Below are 20070 nucleotides of genomic sequence, written 5' to 3'. Positions count from 1 at the left end.
CTCTTAAATGGAGAGTCTGTGAGGATAATCACTCCTTTTCTAAATAGGTCTTGTGTAATGGGTTTCAATCCTTGAAAATCCTATTTTACTTTACATTGAGTTTATTAACTTTTAATGGGGGTAAAGGTATAGGTCCAGAGAGTCTGATGTTGTCAAGTCAGTTTGTAAGTGCCAAAAATTTAATTTTAATTTATTACGCATTGCATCATATTGTCCATGTTCACTACCCAGTGTTTTAGGACTATGGGTGTTATGATCATAGGAATTTAGACAAGACAATAGTTCCAATGGCTAAGGTGAGGCACACTTGTTTGTTTTCTGTTCATATTCATTAACTCCCCTAAGATTATAAGGAGTACCTTGCTGAAATTTAGTGGAATCCCAGATATAACTGTAATTTGTGCCCCACTAATGACTAAGGCCATGGAGGTTTTCCAATTGGTGCATTTCATCAGATGTTAACATTAATTCAGGATGTATTGCAGATGTGCACAAGCCAATCATTACCTTTTCATCTTTTTGTTATATAAATTCTTTTAGTAAATTTTGGATTTCTAATTTAAACTGTGGACCTCTGTTTCTGGTTTTTTTCTTTAATTTCCTCTTTCACCTATACGTAAGTTTCTGGTTTTTGTTTTTTGTTTGTTTTGTTGTTGTTGTTGTTGTTTTGTCCCATCTCACTCAACATCTCCTTAACCTCTCTCTCTGGAGTTTACTGGATGAACTTTGAGGGGATTCCTCTACCCTGCACTCATTTATAAATTCCTTCTTCCATATAGCCTCAAATCAGTATAATCAGGGATAAAGATTTTCTCCATGGAAATGTTAAACTCATTGGTTGTGCCACAGGGTTGCTATATGTGCTTTCCCTATAACATGGAGGATAAGGACATTTTCTGGAGATAGAGGCATAAACAGTAGCAGCAGCAAAGGCATTTTGTAGAGTATTAGTAAGACATCTACCCTTAGGAGTGTGGACCTTAGTAATTCAAATCTTCAAATAATGACTGCTCTTCAGATAGTGCTGTTCTCCCTCCATACGAATGACTGTCTAGTGGGTTGTTTATTGGACAGAGCACTCTATAAACAAGGACCAATGCCTGGTGAGACACATAACCAACTGGTCATAGGATAAGGGTCATTTTCTAGAGTGTAGGGTTAGTCACAATTTATATTGAAATCAAGACACGTGAATCAAGCTAAGACACACAGATGTGTCTGGGAATAGATATATGATCCAGAGCCACAATAAGAAGCATCCAATTTCAAACTCCTGTCTCTAAATGTCAGTTATCAAAGTATTCAACTTAGGTAGAATTCAGCAAAGGCAGCACAAAGCAGCACAGTTCATTGTTCACAATGCCAACAGTTGTGGCCACTCTTAAGACTCAAAATTTGGTTCGGCTATCAAAATGGATAGAAACACACGCACAAACATACACACCCCAAAAGGTTTCATTACTTAAATAATGATTTCTAGGGAGAACAGGGCAGGCCTCCAAAGTGATCCAAAATGGCTTGAGAAGACAGGGAAATGTGACTGGCTTGGGATTTTCATGATGTTTAGGGTGTGGGGCAAGGTTTGATGGCTCCTGTGTCATTAGACACTTGTGTGGGTTGAAACTCCTATTGTCATTAAAGGAGAGAACACCTGGGCTTCTGTATCGATTTGGCCAGATATGGAACAGAGGGAGAAGAGGAGGGGAAAGCTTATCTGCTGTTGACAATCAAATACCAAATAATGGAATCAGACTTTCTATTACAAAGATAAAGGCATTTCATCATTTTACTGAGACTTTAGAGTATGGTGGTCAATACTGACTTTTAAGCATGAAATACCATAAGGTCACAGGAGTGGGTAACAACATAAACTGCATAAAAGGATCAGCTAGATCTTATCAATTTGGATAATACTGCTAAATGACCAATAAGGTCTTTGTGGGAGATTGTTTGCAAAGATGACAAAAATATTCCCTACCAAGCATGCCTGTTTCAGTGTGATTTTGCTGCTTAACTACTTCATGAGAAGGATCCTGTTTTCTCTCCTCTGGAAGCTGGGTTGCCTTGTTTTGACCAATAGAATGTGGAAGAATGACAATGTGTTACTCCCAAGGCTCGATATTTCATTCTCTTGGAAATCAAAACTGTCATTCAGTGTGGAAATCTAGTCTGTTGCAGGATAAGAGGGCCTGTGAAGGAAAACCAAGTTGCCCAAGATAACAGCCAGCACCAACTCCTCAACATGCAAGTTAGGCTTCCAGTCACAGTCTAGCCATCGGATGACTGCAGACATGTGAGTGAGTCCAAACAAGATGACATGAAGAAATATCCAGATGGACAACTCAAGGGAATTATGAGAAGTAATAAAATGTGCTTGCTTTAAGCCACTAAGTTTGGATGGGTTTTGATGCATAACAACGGCTATTTGATGCATTCTTAAAACCAATTCATTTAGAGTGGACATTTAAATAAACTGCTTTGTTTACAAAGAGAGTCCCATGTGGCATTCAGCCACACTGCATACTATGTATTCAATTACCTGCATGTATAAATGTTCAGGAATTTGGAATAGTGCTGTGTTTCAATCACTGTTTACATTAAGAATACATGAATTCTTAATAAATCTATTTTGTATAGATTTCAATTCAATTCAGTTTATTAAACTTTTAGGTTATACCAAGCTCATGTTAGTGGATATAAAATAATTATGCTATTAAGAAACAGACTTATTTTCTTTTAAAATAATCTAGAGCTCACTAAAGAGGAATATTTAAAAAGAGAAGGTAAGCAGAAGAGAGACTATATTTTTCTGCCTCCCAGTCCTGGGAGAACTAATTGCTGAGAAGAAATCCTACATGTCCTACATGTATTGAAGGAGGTCTGTGTTTTTTCTTTATTTGAAGCATCCTCCTCTCTTTCCCTTTCCTTCCCCTTACCTATTCACCGTCTTTCTCTGCACAACTTTGTGCTCCATTGTCCAGTTAGGTCTCCTTAAGAGAAGTAGGATGAGGCAAAGTCCAAGGAATTCATTCCAACTTGGGCACTGGCTAACTTCTAAGGTTAAAATGTAAGCTAGAACAGCCTCAAAGCTTTCTCTGGGCATCTGTAATACCATTGGTTCCCGTAGCCAGGTGGCCTCAGGCTTCTCATGGCTTCTTAGTATTGCTATTCTCTGGAACATTAACTGTCCCTGCGATTTCCTTCAATTCTCTCCAGTCTTCCATAAAGTTTCCTCTCATTACACACAGTTCCTCAGTTAAATCCACTGAATCTACCAACTTTTTCTGGTGAAGACCTTAGTTGTTACATTACCCAGTGAAAAAGTGAAAAAGTTGTTGAAAAGCAATGTAATAAAAACAAAAAAAATTTACTTAAAATTCCCTACCCTTGACCCCACCAATCTACAAGAAATCTTCTATTTTTGGGATAAGCTAAGAGAGAGCTAAATTGCTCCAAGGAAGAAAAGAGGTGGCAGGCAACATGGCTACTTGTGAATGGAGGAGAGGGTAGGTTAGCTAAAGCCTGGGGTCTGGGGGGCCTAGAGGAGAGAGCAAGCAAGAGAAGACAGGTGGCCGTTGAAGGAGGGTTGGTACTTTGGGGATACCCTCATTACTCCGAGAAATCTCCAGCAATATTTTGCATTTTTTTTCTGTGTTTCTCAAATCAAATCTAATTCTACGGTGTGAAAACATTCTAGAATAGGTGTCAAACTGAATGAAGTTCAGATCACGGAGTTACTATTAAGAATCGGCTTACCAGACAATGCACACAATAATCTTGTTAGTATAAAGATAACAACATCTATGCCAGTAGATGTATAGACAAAGAAAAATAAAGAGAGCCATACACATCATATCTTGATAGTAGATTTCTTTTGGGGATGATGAGAGGGTGGAATTGTGAGGGACTATATATTTATATCTGTCTGTCTACCTACCTACCTATCATGTATCTACTATCAATCAGGTTTTTTCTTCAGCAACATCTGAATTTTGTAAGTGTGGGTGAAGTTTCTAATCAGAAAATTAAACAGCAAAGATAATACATGCTAAATATTGAAAGCAACTTTCTGATTGTGTAGGAGACTGTGGCATTTCTCAGAAATTCAGTGAGACTTCTGGCTTGTGAGCTTAGACAGATGGAGCTAGACTGTCAAGTAAAATGTCCTGAACATTGTGTCTAGCACAGGTATTATGTGATCAGACTTAATCCTCAAAACAAACCTACCTGGCAGGTATTATTACCACCTTGTTATTGATGGGGAACATGACACTCGGACAGGATGAACAGCTTGCTGAAGTTCACATGGCCTGTAAGTGTCAGAACTGGGATTTGAACCTGATGCCAATTCCCTCCAGAGCCTGACATTTATAGCTTCACACTAGGCTTCCCAATGAAATTTATGAATATTTAACGGTGGGGACAGACATATTATAAAAGTGCAATTAATGGTTGTAGATTAATTTTGATTGCAGACATCAATGTTAAAAGAATAAATACATCTGCTATAAACCTTACTTGATTATGATAATTTAGTGTTGTTTATTCTGCTTAAAACTTCTTGAAATGATATGAGTTGCCGCATCTATATCTATCTATCTATCTATCTATCTATATATATATAGATAGATAGATAGATAGATAGATAGATATTTCTCCTTTTTTCCTCTTCCGTTAAAGGTTAACTAATAAACTAAGGTTGAGTATACCAGACTACGTAATTGAATGAATTTATTTGTAAGTTTCTTACAAAAATTTTTCAACAGTTCATTAAAAATAATGCAACCAAATATTGCCAGATAATCCTCTTTTACATCATTTCCTTTTTTATGCATCAACTCATCCAATACTAGAAGTCTGCATGCAATGCTTTCCCTTAAAGTCTAGATGGCAGCAGAAGTACAATTATTACAAATATTTAGCACAGTATATTAACAAATGGCTTATGAAAAACATAAAATTTTAAAAATCTTGAAATCTGATGAAGAAATTACAAAGTTTATAATTGGTAAGTGATTTATTTGTGTATTAGAGTATGGTTGGTAATTATTTCATACCATTTATAGTACAATAATTTTAATATAGTTTTAACTTCAAGGATCTCTTCAACATAAATAAGAGTTAATGATATTTAATATATACTACATTTACTAAACCAAATTTTCCACTTTCTCCAATTTCTAGATTTGTGAATACCTTTAAACCCTTGTAGGAAAAAAAAAAGAGATAAATAGGGTGAGGTTGAGTGAGAAAACGTTTTGAGACCATGTGAATTAAGAAATGCTAACATTAATTCTGCCTCTCTGATTCCTTAGAGTAACCTGCAATTATGTTTAGGAGATTAAAAGCATCAACTCTAGCAGATGAACATCTTTAAAAGGTATTGTAAGATAGCTACTCACTAATTACTCATTGATTGTCCCATCTATTTAAGGCACTATCAGATTTAATATAAAGGAATAGGAAAAAAGAGACAATGCATTACCATAAAGTACATATTCCAATCAGGTTAACATCGACTTTTTGATCTGGTCTTGCTAAGAGTAGACTGTTTCCTTCACACCCATGAAACTGTGCCTCAGTGCCCTGGCAGGAGCAGCTGGTGGGTTCAAATGGGGTTACTGAGGATGCAAATAAGGGGGCTACAAACAAAAGTAGGGGCAAGCAGGGAGCTACAGACAGGAGTCCTACTGGACTTAGACTTTGGGCAAGTGAAGGGAGGCTAGTTAGAAACCTGAGCGGTAAGCTGAAGCTGTAAGGACTGATGAATAGGAGCTGCAGTTTTTAAGGAGGGCCAGGTACTTGAAGACACCTACCCAGAAGAAGCCAGGAGAAAAATGGTCATATCTTACTCTCCTCCTGGTCACAGCTCCTCTGTGAGCTTCCTTTTCACTGAACGCTGCTTAAAGCCATTGGGTAAGGGAGGCCTTGATCAAGGTTCATGAAGATTAGCTTCTCCAGAGCAAGAGAAGCATAGAGATTGCATTTGGAGGGGTAAGTACAAAATATCCCCTACAATCACTGCATTAGTTTGCTAAGGCTGCCATAACAGAATACCACAGTCTGGATGAGGTAAATAGCACACATATATTTTCTCCCAATTCTAGAGGCTGGAAGTTCAAGATGAAGGTGTCAGTATGTTTGGATTCTCCTGAAGCCTCCCCCCTTGGCTTGCAGACAGCTGTGTCCTCACATGGTCATCCCTCTGTGTCGAATCACCTCTTCTTATAAGGAGATCAGTCAAGTTGGATTAGGGCTCACCCTCATTATCTCATTGGACTTTAATTAACCCTTTAAAGACCCTATAACCAAATACATTCACATTCTGTGGTACTGAGGGTTAGGACTTCAACACAGGAATTCAGGAGGATATAACTGACCTCATCACAACCACCGACTATATGATCCCAGGAAATCAAGGGAAAATGTGTGGCGATTGTGGTGCTGAAGAGACAATATGGTAGTGGTAATAATAATTCAGAGACCAAGATTATAAAATCATGACGAATCCTCATAATTTGGAAGTCCCTGAATTTTACTTTTAAAATGTTATGACTTATTTAGGACATCCCTGTTACATAAACATTATATAAAAATGTTAATATGCAGAAAAGTGACTCACACAATAGTAATAAACTACACAGAAAACCACTGAATTCTTTGATTTCAGTAAATCAATAATCTGTTTGAATGTGCTTCCAAATATCCATAGCCCCTGGTAGGAGTGAAATGTTTTGCGCCTCGATTTAAAATATATTCATTTGACCAAATGTTCCCAAGAATGTGTTCAAACAAAACTATACACTAGGCCAAGTTTTAACTTTCTACCACCATCACTGTCCTCACATTCCCACCTCCTCCCTTCTTCGAGCCTTGTTAGGAAAAGATTTGATAAATAGAATTTATACTTAGTGAAATGGTGCAGCTTAATGGGTAATCTCATTTGCATTTCAATAGGAAACAAAGCTTTAAAGGAGAATTTCTCAAACTTGGTTTGCAGAATACCAGTCTTCTAAGAGATATTAATCTGCAGTTCTTTATAAAGAAGTTTCTGTGTAAATAGAGTTAAAATAATAAACTATAGAAAACTGAAGAAAATACATATTTATTTTAGAGCTCAAGAAATGTTCAATATTTAAGTTTCTATTGACACAAAAAATTTCTTAACCTCACCTTAGAGGAAATAATCAAATAAAATTGAGGAACACCAGCCGTCAGTATGCAAGGGAAGAGGACACATGAGCTCTTCTTAGCCCTGAAACTGGACTAGAACCTTCTATCACAGTTTCATCATCCCAGGCAAAGCCCTAAAGTTGGTAAACATGCACCCAGCCAGATGAGTAGGACCTTCATGCTATGCTAAAGAGGGCTGGTAAAAAGTGTACTTGACATCAAGGAACACCTCCATACAGGGAATTCAGCAAAAACCTTTTATAAAAGACTAACTTCTGGCTTAGAGTACAGTTGGAACTTAAGAGGATCTTTGCTTAATTGAGGAATGTGACTTGATAATAAAACCCATTCTTTCTGGGAATGCACTTCAAATCTCACAGGTTGAAAATTTTCTTAAGTCCTTTTCTGTCACATGGCAACCTAGCAGACATTTAGAACACTCTAGTGCACTTAATACTGCCAATTTAATGCACCTAACTCAAAGCATAATACAAATGAAGATTATACTAAGTCAGCTCTGAAAAATAGTGGTGTTAGTCTTCTCATTAAGTTAACTGTATCAGTCTAATCTTAAAGGACAATAATATGACCACCGTGTCAAAGGGAGGGTGTAGATGAAAGGGAAGGCAGTGTAGACTCCCTCATTCTAGTAAGAGTTATGGTTTTTATTATTCCAATTTCACTACACACACACACACACACACACACAGAGGCACACTCATACACACTCACTCATAGTAACACATACTCACAGATTCACACAAACACACAGCAAGCCACACATATTTTTCAATACACATGCATTTCTCCTGGCTCACAGTCCCTGGTTACAGTCTATGATCATACCATGCTTTTGGCCACAATGACATGAGCACTTACTTTCAAGCAGGGTAATAGTCTGAACCTTATTATAGTCTCATCTGGGACAGAAAGAACAGGCAGCAAAGAGGTCTGGTCATTACTCCTTTGGCTTCTTTGAGGGCATCTCAGGAGGCAGGTGTCCGCTAATCTATAGCATCAGTATTAAGAGATAATACATGCAGACATTTATCTCTGGAACTTTGCACACATATCATGTTCCCTTTGATGCAAAAGTGAAATTTATCCTTCTGAGAAAGTTGCTTAGAAGTTTTGTTGTAATGTATTTGAGAACAATAGTTAATATTCACAATTTGTTATATATTTATAAACATAGATATTTCTATATATGATGGTTTTTTTTAATAGTTTTCCATAAGAAAGAAAAATCTTAACATACTACGAATGTCTGGGAGCATTAGGTCTACAAATGAGAATTTGGCCAAGCTTCTCCTGGAATGAATTCATTTTTTATAAGTTATATATATTTATATAAATAGTGATCAGTGAATATAATCTTAAACAAATACTTACCAAGAGGTAATCTCTAGATATTGGTGGCAGGACCACCTACAGTACACAGATTTCACTCTTCATATTTTGGTAAGAAACTGAAAAGAGCAAAGCTTTAAAATTCCTGTTCGTACTGCCCATGTTTCAAGTAGTCATGAGACATAATCCAGGGCGTCAGAGTTCAATTTCTTATAGTGGGTCTTTCACTAGAGGGAGGCCCTAGGAGAAGGCAAGTGTATTGGGGTTCTGACATGATTAGGAAGCTCTGCATGTCAGAAGACATGGCGGCATATTCCGCTGGCCAAATAAAGGTATGTTAAGACGTTAAAAGAAAGAAACGAATATGGTTGAACTCTACAAGGCTGAAGAACCATATACGCAATGAGTATGGATTTGAGTGTTTCTCTGTGTACATGTAAGGTTTTATAATCCATAGTCCAGCTTTAATTTTCAGATGCTATCTCTATGATCCATTACTCTTGCTCCACACAAAATAGCTTTCTCTTCAGAAAATTATGAATGCCTCAAGAAGAGGAATTATTGATATATATTTTTTACAATAGATATTTCCCAACACACATTATTTGCTGTGTGTCCTGTGCCTCCTAACCTGCAGGCCTGTGTTTCTGAGAAGCTACAGTCCATCAGGCCACAGCTAGCACGGAATTACTCCTACAGGAAGCACTTGCAGCTTTTTGTATCGCTGAAGCAAGCCGGTCCATTGTACACCAGGTATAGAGTGGAAGATTGGAATGCTGTTCTCGTAGATGTTACCCTTGTAAGCACTAGATACTGTGGTGTGCTGAACATGATGGCTCCCATTTGGCTGTGGATACCTGAAGAGTTTTTCATGTCACATACAGGCAATACAGATTAGAAGTACTTGATGCCTGTTGTAGCTTTGGGAGGGTTGATAGAAATCTATTATTAATCTCATTACCTAGCATCAAAGAGTTCTAGACTACTGCAGTTGACTAATTAATATACTGCTGGGAAAGTAATTGCAATGTAGCAAGCACAACTACACGATAATATTCATCTTTCACGCTGACAAGGAGAATCTGCAAAACTATCTTTTTCTATAAAATAGGATTAATATATTTTGCCTCCCAGATAGATACATAAAAAGCAGTAAGTATGTTTTAAGCAAATGTGAACGTGTGTGCTCTCTAAAGTTATAGAGTCAAAATACGGGTGCTTGAATTAGAGATCATTTATTTTGAATCTATTTTGGTAATTTTTAATTGCTTCTCTGCAGAATGGCAGGGTTTTTTTGGGGGGGGACAAAAAGGCAATAAGTCTAGGCTTCCGCCCCCCTGCCCAGCCCCTCTTTTTCTACTGAAGCATCTCAGAAGTTACTTGTTTTACATCCTAGGTTTCCAGTTGTACTGATGCTTGGATAATTTTTTTTTTTTTTACTCCCTAAGGATTCTGATGAGCCGTGGCATCTTAAGGGCAGTGACTTTGGGGACAGGTTTCCTGCATGCAAATCTCTGTCACTTTGCAGCTGTCAGTAACCCCTTTCTCCATTAATTTCTTCAACTGTAAATTGGCCCTTTCGCAGGGTTTTTGAGTGGATTGAATATTTCACTACATGTAAAGTACTAAGGGCAGCACAATTAGTGCTGTATAAATATTGTCTTTCATTTAGACATGAGATAGACCAATGGAGTTTATAACAAAGGACTACAGAACTGGAAAGGAACTTACATATGCTGAGATCTAAGAGCATTACATGTGGTATTTATATTTAAATGGCTAAACAGAAGCAACGTCAGAACCCAGAACCACAATATATTTTATAGTATATTATGTGAGTAAAAGTACTCCTAGTTACCAAGAAGAGGTTAAAACATATTTAGTCTAAATGTGGGAATGCTGACAGTCTGCGTTTTACAAATTCTACTCCAAATTTTGAAATAGAAAAGTATTCATTCATTAATCAGCTTTCTCTTTCTTTTTTAATAATGCGTTTACGTACAGAAGTATACATGGGTTTCTGGACGGTGCTAGATGGATGGAGCAGTACTCTACCACAGGCTAGTTATGTCTGATTGCCTATCCTCATCAGCTTTACTCTGGGCCATGTTCTTGTCCTTTATTGGGGCTTGATCTGATTCACGCCTGGATTATAGTCATACTCAATACCTAGATCAGGTCATATGTTCAGAAGTATTTCTTGAATAAACACATGAGGGAAGAATGAAGCCCTTCTTTCTGTTGATCCCATTTAGAGCCCGCATTGTAGGGACGGTACCTGAGACAGGAATGCTTCACACGGCTGGACAGTTGGTGGGCATTGCGCAGAGACAGCAGGGCGAGGACCCACATGGGCTTTGCAATCAGCTCTGCCCAACCACTGTGGGGACAAGTCCACCCCAAGGAAGGGGCTTTTTTGCTTTCTGCTTGCATAAATGCACCATCCAGCGGTGCGTCAGTGATTGGTTGCTGCTGAAGGGAGGCTCGTTTTGCTCTGCCCCACAATGGTGCCTTTCGGGAAGGTGGCTTCCCTGCTCATGTTCCTGCTGGTGATCAGATCAGAGTTCCTTACGGGTCAGTGTCTGGCACTGTTGACCCAGGTTCCTGGGGCTAGCCTCAGAGCTGGCCTCCAGTTTCCAAGTGTAGGTAAACCATTTCCCGTCAGTAGACATTTCTGACACTGATTTGTCTGTCAGTGCTTCCGCAGTCCCTGGAGGCTTCTTAATTCTGCCAGTTAACTCTATTTTTGTACCTTTTGTGGCTCCATCACAACTGAACCTGCCCACTGCACCTTAACTAACTGCCGCCCCATCCAGCCCACATCTTGCCTCTATTTCCTTCTCAAACTTGTTCATATGATGCCTTGATTTCCACTTGTACTGCCTTAGACAATCTCATCCTGACATTCATTTCTCAAATTCTAATCCTCTTTCATTTTGCTTTTCTGCTCAACTTTGTACTCTACTCCTCTGCCTTTTGGGCTCACATTCCCAAATGCCGATCCCTAAAGGAACATTGTCACACGCTTCTTATCTGCATCCCTGCATCTGTTGCTGACCCTCCAGCTATCATTAGAATCTCTAGAAATAAATGCACCCCTCTGCCATTCCAAAGGAAACCAAATTCTGATTCCAGTACCTGGCTTGAATCTACACAATTTTGTCTGTACTATGAGTAAAATAATTTTTTAGATATATGGTTTCGTTCACTAAAACCTTAAAAAAATCACGAACATATAAAATAATGTTTTCTAAGCATTCCATTTTTTTGACTTTTTTTCAGTAATATATTTTTAAGAAGCCATTTAGAAGATTAACTACTAGGAAGACGCCAGCCATACCTTTGCTTCTGATGATAATTGTCTTTGTCTTAAGATCTGAATTACGGTTCTAAATTTCTATACTGGGCAGAAAGCATCTAGCTAAAATATACAATAATCCTTCTTACTGTTTCCACACTGTATGCACGTGAAAATTATGGAAACAAAAAAGAACAGGGTCTAGTGTATTTACTGTACTATTTGTATTGTATATGAATCTTTTCATTAGATCAATTTGTCACCATGAATCTAGAGTCTTTTATACCGTCAAGTGGCCCATACGAGATCATAACAAAAATCACTTTTCTTGGGCTATGTTTCTCAAGCAAACATTTCATTTCCTTTTTTTTTTCTACTTCTCTAACACAGATATTCAATGTGCAGCTTTAACTTTTGTTTAGCTGCATTTTCTTCACGAAAGAATCATAATTAAAGAAAACCATTTAAAAACTTCACAAGCTTTAAAAGGTTCTGAGCAATTAGGCTAGGTAATTAGAAACATGATAAAGGAGAAGCTTGGGAAAAGGATTTAAACCCCTATTGAACATTTATATCAAAAAATGAATAAGGAATAGAGAAAATTAAAAGCATAGTTTATATCTGGTGGGCAAAGGAGAAAGCCAATTATTCTGTAACATGCTTATTTATCTAGATTTAGTTATTCATAATATGTAGAAAAAATCAGATGTGCTGGAAGAAAAAAACAGAGCTGTTCCTTTTCATCTTGCAGGCAATAAAACATGCCTATGTGGGGAAAGGATTTTCTACCTGGCGATATATATTTTTTCAGTTCTTCAAAAATGTATTTTAAAAAGATAGCCAATATAAGTCTGAAGTTAACCAGGTAACATTATCTACTTTGCAAATAGAAGATAAATTTTAGAAAGAGAACAATAGCTCTACACGCAGAGACAAAGCTGAGAGCAGACAGATGGCATTGCAAAAGAAGGCCATCCGCACACGTTTCCTTGAATGAACAGGAACACATTTGTGCCTTGTTTGGTGACTTGAATTATGGCTGCAAAGAGCATGTTCACAAACTTGAGACAGGCAGGAAAACAAATTTAGAAAAATTAGTAAATGTAAAGATCACCTTGGAAGCACTACCTATGACCTAAAACGGACAAAACAAACAAGCTCTTTGTTTTGCCTAAGTTTTTGCACCTAAAAATTCTTTTTAAATGAATCTGAAAGATCTATAATAATTTTAGTTTTCTAGGATAGTGACATGAGGTATGTATTAGAAATACCATATGTTCTTAGGTTGTGGGTTTTTTTTTTTTTTAATTTTTAAAGCATTTTGCAGTTTCTTGGCCATAGTTCTACCTTTAAAAAGTGATAAAATACACATGACAAGGGCACCGGGGTAGCTCAGTTGGTTAAGCATCTGCCTTCGGCTCAGGTCATGATCCCAGGGTCCTGGGATCGAGTCCTGCATCAGGCTCCTCGCTCAGCGGGAAGCCTGCTTCTCCCTCTGCCTGAACCTCCCTTTGCATTTGCTTCCTCTCTCTCTGACAAATAAATAAATAAAGTCTTAAAAAATATAGATGACATGAAATGTGCCATTTCAGTCATTTTTAAGGATATGCTTTGGTGGTTTAAGTACATTCACATTATTGTGCAATCATCAGTACCATCTATCCTCAGAACTTTCTCGTGTTCCTCAACCAGAAACTCTGCTTATTGAACAATAACTTCCCATTCCTCCCCCGCCCATGCCAGCCTACTCCCTGAAAACTCCACCATTCCACTTTCTGTCTCTATGACTTGGACTATTTTAGGAACCTCATAAGAAGCTCTTTAGTGATTGGCTTTTTCCTTTGCGGTAATGTTTTTAAGGTTCATTCATGATATAGCATGTATCCAAATGTCTTTCCTTTTTAAGGCTGAATAATAATAATCCATGGCATGTGTGTACCTCATTTTCTTTATCCAATCCTGTGTCAATGGGTACTTGGATTGCATCCACCCTTTGGCTATTATGAATAATGTTTTTCGGTAGGAACATGAGTATACAAATATCTATTTGAATCCTGGAACTGGAATTGTTGAATCATATGGTAATTCTACGTTTAATTTTTTCAGTAAATGTCATACTATTTTCCACAGCTGCTGCACCATTTTACATTCCCATCACTGGTGCACTAGGGTTATAATTCCTCCACATCTTCACCAACACCTGTTATTTTATGTTTTATTTTGTTTTAAACCATTAACAACCATTCTAGTGGGTGTGAAATTGTATCTTATTGTGGTTACATTTCTTTTTAGCAAGATTTTCACCCAATAGTAACTAACTGACAAGAACTGACCAAGACCAAGGTTATGACATTTTCTTCATCCTTTCGTACTCTAACTTTTAGGTTTGCAGACATTTATTTCTATAGTTAGAATTCCAGAGATCTATATGATTATAAATTGGGGTCAAGAGTCCACTTAGTAGGTGACAAAACAAACTCTGTTAGTGGGGATTAAACACAGTCAACATGTGTAGGTCTGATTTCAAAGGTATCTATTATGAACTATCATGGGCCTTATGGAAATTAATTTTTAAAAAACACAAATTTCTAACATAAGATTCTTTCTCAATAGGGGTCTTCTTAAATAAAATATCATATTTTGACAGTTAATTATGAACTAGAAATGTGCAGATTAAAATGACTTTGGACATCAGGAAAGCATTTGGTATATTTTATCTGAAAGGAGCCCTGCATGAGTCCGTCTGTTTCACGAACAAATTAGTCAAAAGATAAATGACTTAATTTTGCTCCTTTCCTGCCTCAGGCTTATTTTAAATATCTCAGGTGATCTAATGGAACTGGGCAATAACATGACACTTAACAGAATTTTATTTGCCTGGTTGCCATTCTTACTGTCATTGACATATAATTCAAAAGTACAAAGTAAGAATTTTCTCCAATTTTCCCAAAAATCACATTACTTTTGTTTCTTCACTAAGTCCAAAGTCACACTAATCTCCATTTTGTAACTGCAGGTTAAATTGAAATTGATGAATTTGTTAATGTTGATTATTTAATAAGTAATCAGATTGTTTTTTCTATTTTATTTGTATTCTGAATCTTTGGAATGATAATTTTCAAAAATGCATTGGCTCAAAATATTTTACATCTTATTTGAACAATTGAATTTCATTGTTATTGTTCCCTGAATTTGCAAAATTTTAGAATTTTTGAGCTAGAAGGAAACAAAGAAATTAACCAAACCTATATATTAACTTTGAAGAAACAAGAATTGACTCCTAGAAAAATTAGACTTACTCAGGATGGACTCCCTGGGTAATTCATATAGGCTTGGATTAAACTTCTGACTTGTCAGGTGATAACTGGTCAGTTACTCGCTTTACGTCAACTGTCATGTCATCGCCCAATTGCAAAAATGACTACATGAGGTAGACAACTGGTAAATAAATTTGAGTATCAGTTTATTTATTAATACTGAACTGTTTTTGTTGGAAATCTTTCTAAAATGTATTTGGTGTTCTTCTCCTTCTTAACTGATGTACAAAAAACAAACAAAAAAGATTGTAGCATTCCTCCTGAGTGATGGTTTCTATATTATGTTGTTTCAGAAAATGAGGTTGTTTACTCAAATCCACATCCCCCATTCTGTTATAAAGGAAGGCTCTGTGGCAAATGTTTATGAGCTGAAAGTTTTTTCCCCACTTTCTATGGCAAAGACCAAGATGTTATATAATCTGATGTCTGAATAAATGAGCTATCCTTGAAATTAAAAGAGAGAAAACTTACTGCCTGGTTTGTTTTTTTTTTTTTAAACATCAATTGTGGACACAGACTCACAATTCATATTTGGGGTCCCATGGAAATGGGTTTAAGGAAGAAAAGCCTTCTTCATTTGTTGATTGTTGTTGTTATTACCTTCCTGAATATTGTCCACATCTATCTTACCTTTAAATATGCCAAAACTTTTTAAAATTGAAATTTCCTGAATCTAATCAAATGAAATAAACTAACTTAGGGTGTTGCGAATAGTATACAACATTTCATTTTTTCCTGTGGGCAAATATCTCTTGTGTTTTTAAAGATTTAATTGAAACAATAATTTTATTCATTAAATACATTTGCTCTCACTCCAATGGGGATGGAAGAGGGTACTAGGAATGTAAAATAAAACAAAACACATAGCATTATTTGCAAGATGAAGTTTCAGAAATAATCCATACCTTGTAGATTTTTCTGTCCCTGGGCTTGACCATTTAATTTCCAAAAACACTTCTATAGATCTTTTATCACTGGGACATATTCTTAAAGCATATGGACACAGATGGTCCTGAAAACGCTGCCTCACAACGTGATTCCTGACCTCAGCCACAGGCTTTCCATATGCTTCCTCTGAAGGATGTAGCTCTTCCTGGTCTTCGGAAACTTCAGGCAGTCTGGATGCTCCAGTATCAGCAGGCTGTGCTGGTCCCCTTCCTCTGCCCGTGGTGGTGCTTTATTAGACTGTGCAATACTACTTATAGCCCACATTCAATTCACAGACTTTAAGACACACCTGAGTCAATATTCAAATATGGAGCTTTGGGAAATACAGTTATAAAGTATCAAAAACAATATTTATTCTATTTATTTCTTTAAAAATGTGACGATTTCAAGTCCAACATAATATAAGTATAAGCATTATGCAAGAGAGGCAGTATGGTTTCTATCATGTGTACTTATGAAGAGTGACAGGCCAGAGTGCTCCAAGTAGCCAAATCCATAGAGTTATGAATCCTAATTCTATGAAAATTATTCCCTTAATATTCCACTCAGACCAAGGCTCTAGAGCTCACTCTCTTAATCTTCATTGTGGTGGTAATATTAACTGAGAATTCATAAAAACCTGGGGGAAATAAATGATCTTCCAAATGAAAACTATTTAAATTATGCTAGTACTGTATCATATTTTAAAAAGAGACAGCTACACTATATTTTTATTTGTAATCTAATACTAGATCTTTCTCAAATTTCAAAATAGTCACATTAGCTAATTCAGATTTTATATGTGCACTAAACACTAAACTGGTTATGGAATTTCAATATTTAAAGGACTTCATTAAGAATAATGTTCAGTAAACCAGTGAAATATCTATGTTGCATATTTATTTTCCTTACTATTAAAAATTATCCACAGTAGGGTTTGTTTTTATAAATATGATCTATATCATAATTTCCATCAGAGTAGAGATAACATTTGACTTCATACGTAAATGCACATGATATGTCTAAAACTGTGGGGGGCTGGCTCTGTGTGGTAGGCATATCCAATTTTTATCAGGCTAGGCCAGTGGGAGTGGATTTTTTTGGGGGAAAGGGCATCTGGCATGATGAAATGTATTCAGAAATATTTTTGTGGCCAGTTTTTTGATGGACTCCTCTGCTTAAATATGCTAAAACATATTGCTTAATTTACACATTTATTCATAATGTATTGACCCCTGAATTCCATCCTCAGAGGTCCATGAAGATCCACATAAATTAAGTTAGGAATTCCTGTTCTAAATTTATTCACTGAATTAAGCCAATCCATAATAAAGATGAATATTGGGGCCATGTTGTTTTAACTCCCTATAGAATTGCCTTTACTTGCTTTTAATGTTTTCTAGCTCCAGTCAAAATTTTAAACATTAAAGTAACTTAATACAAAGCATTGTTATGATATTTTAAGGAAGTTTTTCATTCATTCATTTTAAAAGTATTTATTGAACACTTATTCTGTGCTTGGCACTGTTCAAAGCCATAGTGATAGAGTGGAAAAAAAGATATTAGAAATCTGATCTTCTTCTAGTAGTTGTGAGGTATAGATGATAAATAATAACAAAAATAAACAAATGGCATAATTTCTTAGAGGATGATAAATGTTGTGGGAAAAGTAAAGGAATGAATGAATGAGAGGAAGAACAATTGCAATTTTAGAGTAGCCAGAGAATGTCTCTATGACAGGATGACCTTTGACCAAAAATTTAAAGAAGGTGAAGGAATACACCCTATGGACATCCAGTAGAAGGGCATTCTGAGAAGAATCAGCAGGTGCAAAGTTCCAGAGTGAGGGGAATAAGTAGTGTGCTAAAGGGACTGCAGGAAGGTCAGAGTGGCTGACAGTTATAGAGAGGAGAGATTTGAGAGGCCGCCAGAGTGGGTGACTCTGTGTGCTATAGACTAGAAGTCAGAGGCTGGGATAGGAAAAGTGAATTAAATTCCAAGACTATCACTCACTGTCCATGAGACTTTAAGCAGGTCATTTCACACTCCTAAGCTATCTATTATCTGCATTCCCTATAGTTGTGGCCCCTTGGTTCTTGGTATAATGTAGAAAATAAAGATAATATGATAGATTTTATTGGTTCATGAAATCCACTATGCCACAAGGTGTGGTGGGTGGGGCTCTCAACAGGTGAACCTGCCAGTATCAGCAGGTTAGAATGAGAATTCCAAGATGGCACCCACCAGCATCAGCACTAGCAAGGCAGAGTGTGATCTTAAGAATGAAGTCCAACAGTGTCTCCATCCCCAGAAAGTGTTTCAGCAGTTTCCTGCCTCTCAGGCAGATGCCCTGAAACTAGTAAGTGGATGTATCTCTTTCACCTATGTTCTAGGCTCTTTTCTGACTGGTGTGTTGTTACTGGGTCCCAGGGCAAGTGAGACTGCATGCAAGTCTATTAAGAGCGGGTTCTCCATTTTCTATAGGTCTATGGTTTTCCTAGATGTAATCCCCGTTAGTTTATAAAGCCCAGCTTTTGGGGGGGGGCTCATATCTCCGATGCAAGATCCAAGGACTGGAATGCCTGATATGGAGATCTAATCTCTTGGTCCTCAGGGAGAAATTTCATGTTTTTGAGATCCCTCCTAATTGTGGATTGATGCTCCTGGGGAGGAGGGTTCATTTTTTGGTGACACCTTGCCTTTGCCACTCCTACCCATCATGATGCCGTCCCTTTGTCCCTTATTACAGAGACTCTATCTGTCCAGTTTTCAAGATGATAGTGTAGGGATGGAAAAAGATATTCCATGCAAATGAAAAACAATATTTACATCAGACAAAGGAGATTTTTACACAATTTTAAAAAAAGATTTATTTATTTATTCGAGGTGGGAGGGGTGGCAGAGGGAGAGAATCTTCAGACAAAATCCTAACTGAGCATGGAGTCTGATATAGGGCTCCATCCCACCACCTATGAGATCAAGACGTGAGCCAAAACTAAGAGGCAGACACTCAACTGACTAAGCCAAGAAGGAACCACTGACAAAATAAAATTTTAAACAAAGACTGTAAAAAATGGCAAAGAAGGGCATTATATAATGATAAAGTGTTCAATTAACAAAAGGATATAATGTTTGTAAATATCTGTGCACCCAACACAGGAAGACCTAAATATATAAAGCAAATATTAAGAGACATAAAGAGAGAATTGAAAAAATACAATAATAGTGGAGGACTTTAAAATCCCACTTACATCAATGGATAAATCATCCAGACAGAAAACCAACAAAGAAACAAATGACCTTAAATGGACTTTAGTGCCACAGTAGACCAGATGTGGTTAATAGATATATATAGAACGTTCCACCTCCAAACAGCAGAATACACATTCTTTTCAAGTGCACATGGAACATTCTCTATGATAGACCCACATTGGGCCCCAAAACAAGTAACAATAAATTTAAAAAGACTGAAAGCATATCAAGCATGTTTTCTGACCACAGTGGTTTAAAACTAGAAATCAATTACAAGAAAACTGGAAAAAACACAAACACATGGAGACTAAACAACATGCTATCAAACAACCAATGGGTCAATGAGGAAATTAAGAAGAAAAAAAAAAAAAGAAAAAAGAAAGAAAAGAAAAAAAAATATGTTGACACAAATGAAAATGGAAAAATACAAGTTTCCAAAATCTATGGGACACAGGAAAAGCAGTTCTAAAAGGGAAATTTATAGCTATACAAGCTTACAAGAAAATTTCAAATAAACAATCTGATATAATACCTAAAGGAACTAAAAAAAGAAAAACAAACAAAACCCACAGTTAGCATTAGAAAGGAAATAATAAAGATCAGAGTGGAATAAATGAAAGATAGGCAGAAAAGAGAAAGAAAGAAAGAAAGAAAGAAAGAAAGAAAGAAAGAAAGAAAGAAAGAACAAAAAGAAAGAATCAATGAAACTAAGAGCTGGTTCTTTGAAAAGATAAACAAAATTGATAGACCTTT

Source organism: Ailuropoda melanoleuca, chromosome 8, assembly GCF_002007445.2.
Source record: "Ailuropoda melanoleuca isolate Jingjing chromosome 8, ASM200744v2, whole genome shotgun sequence".
Classification (NCBI taxonomy): domain Eukaryota; kingdom Metazoa; phylum Chordata; class Mammalia; order Carnivora; family Ursidae; genus Ailuropoda; species Ailuropoda melanoleuca.
This window is presented reverse-complemented; position numbering follows the sequence as displayed.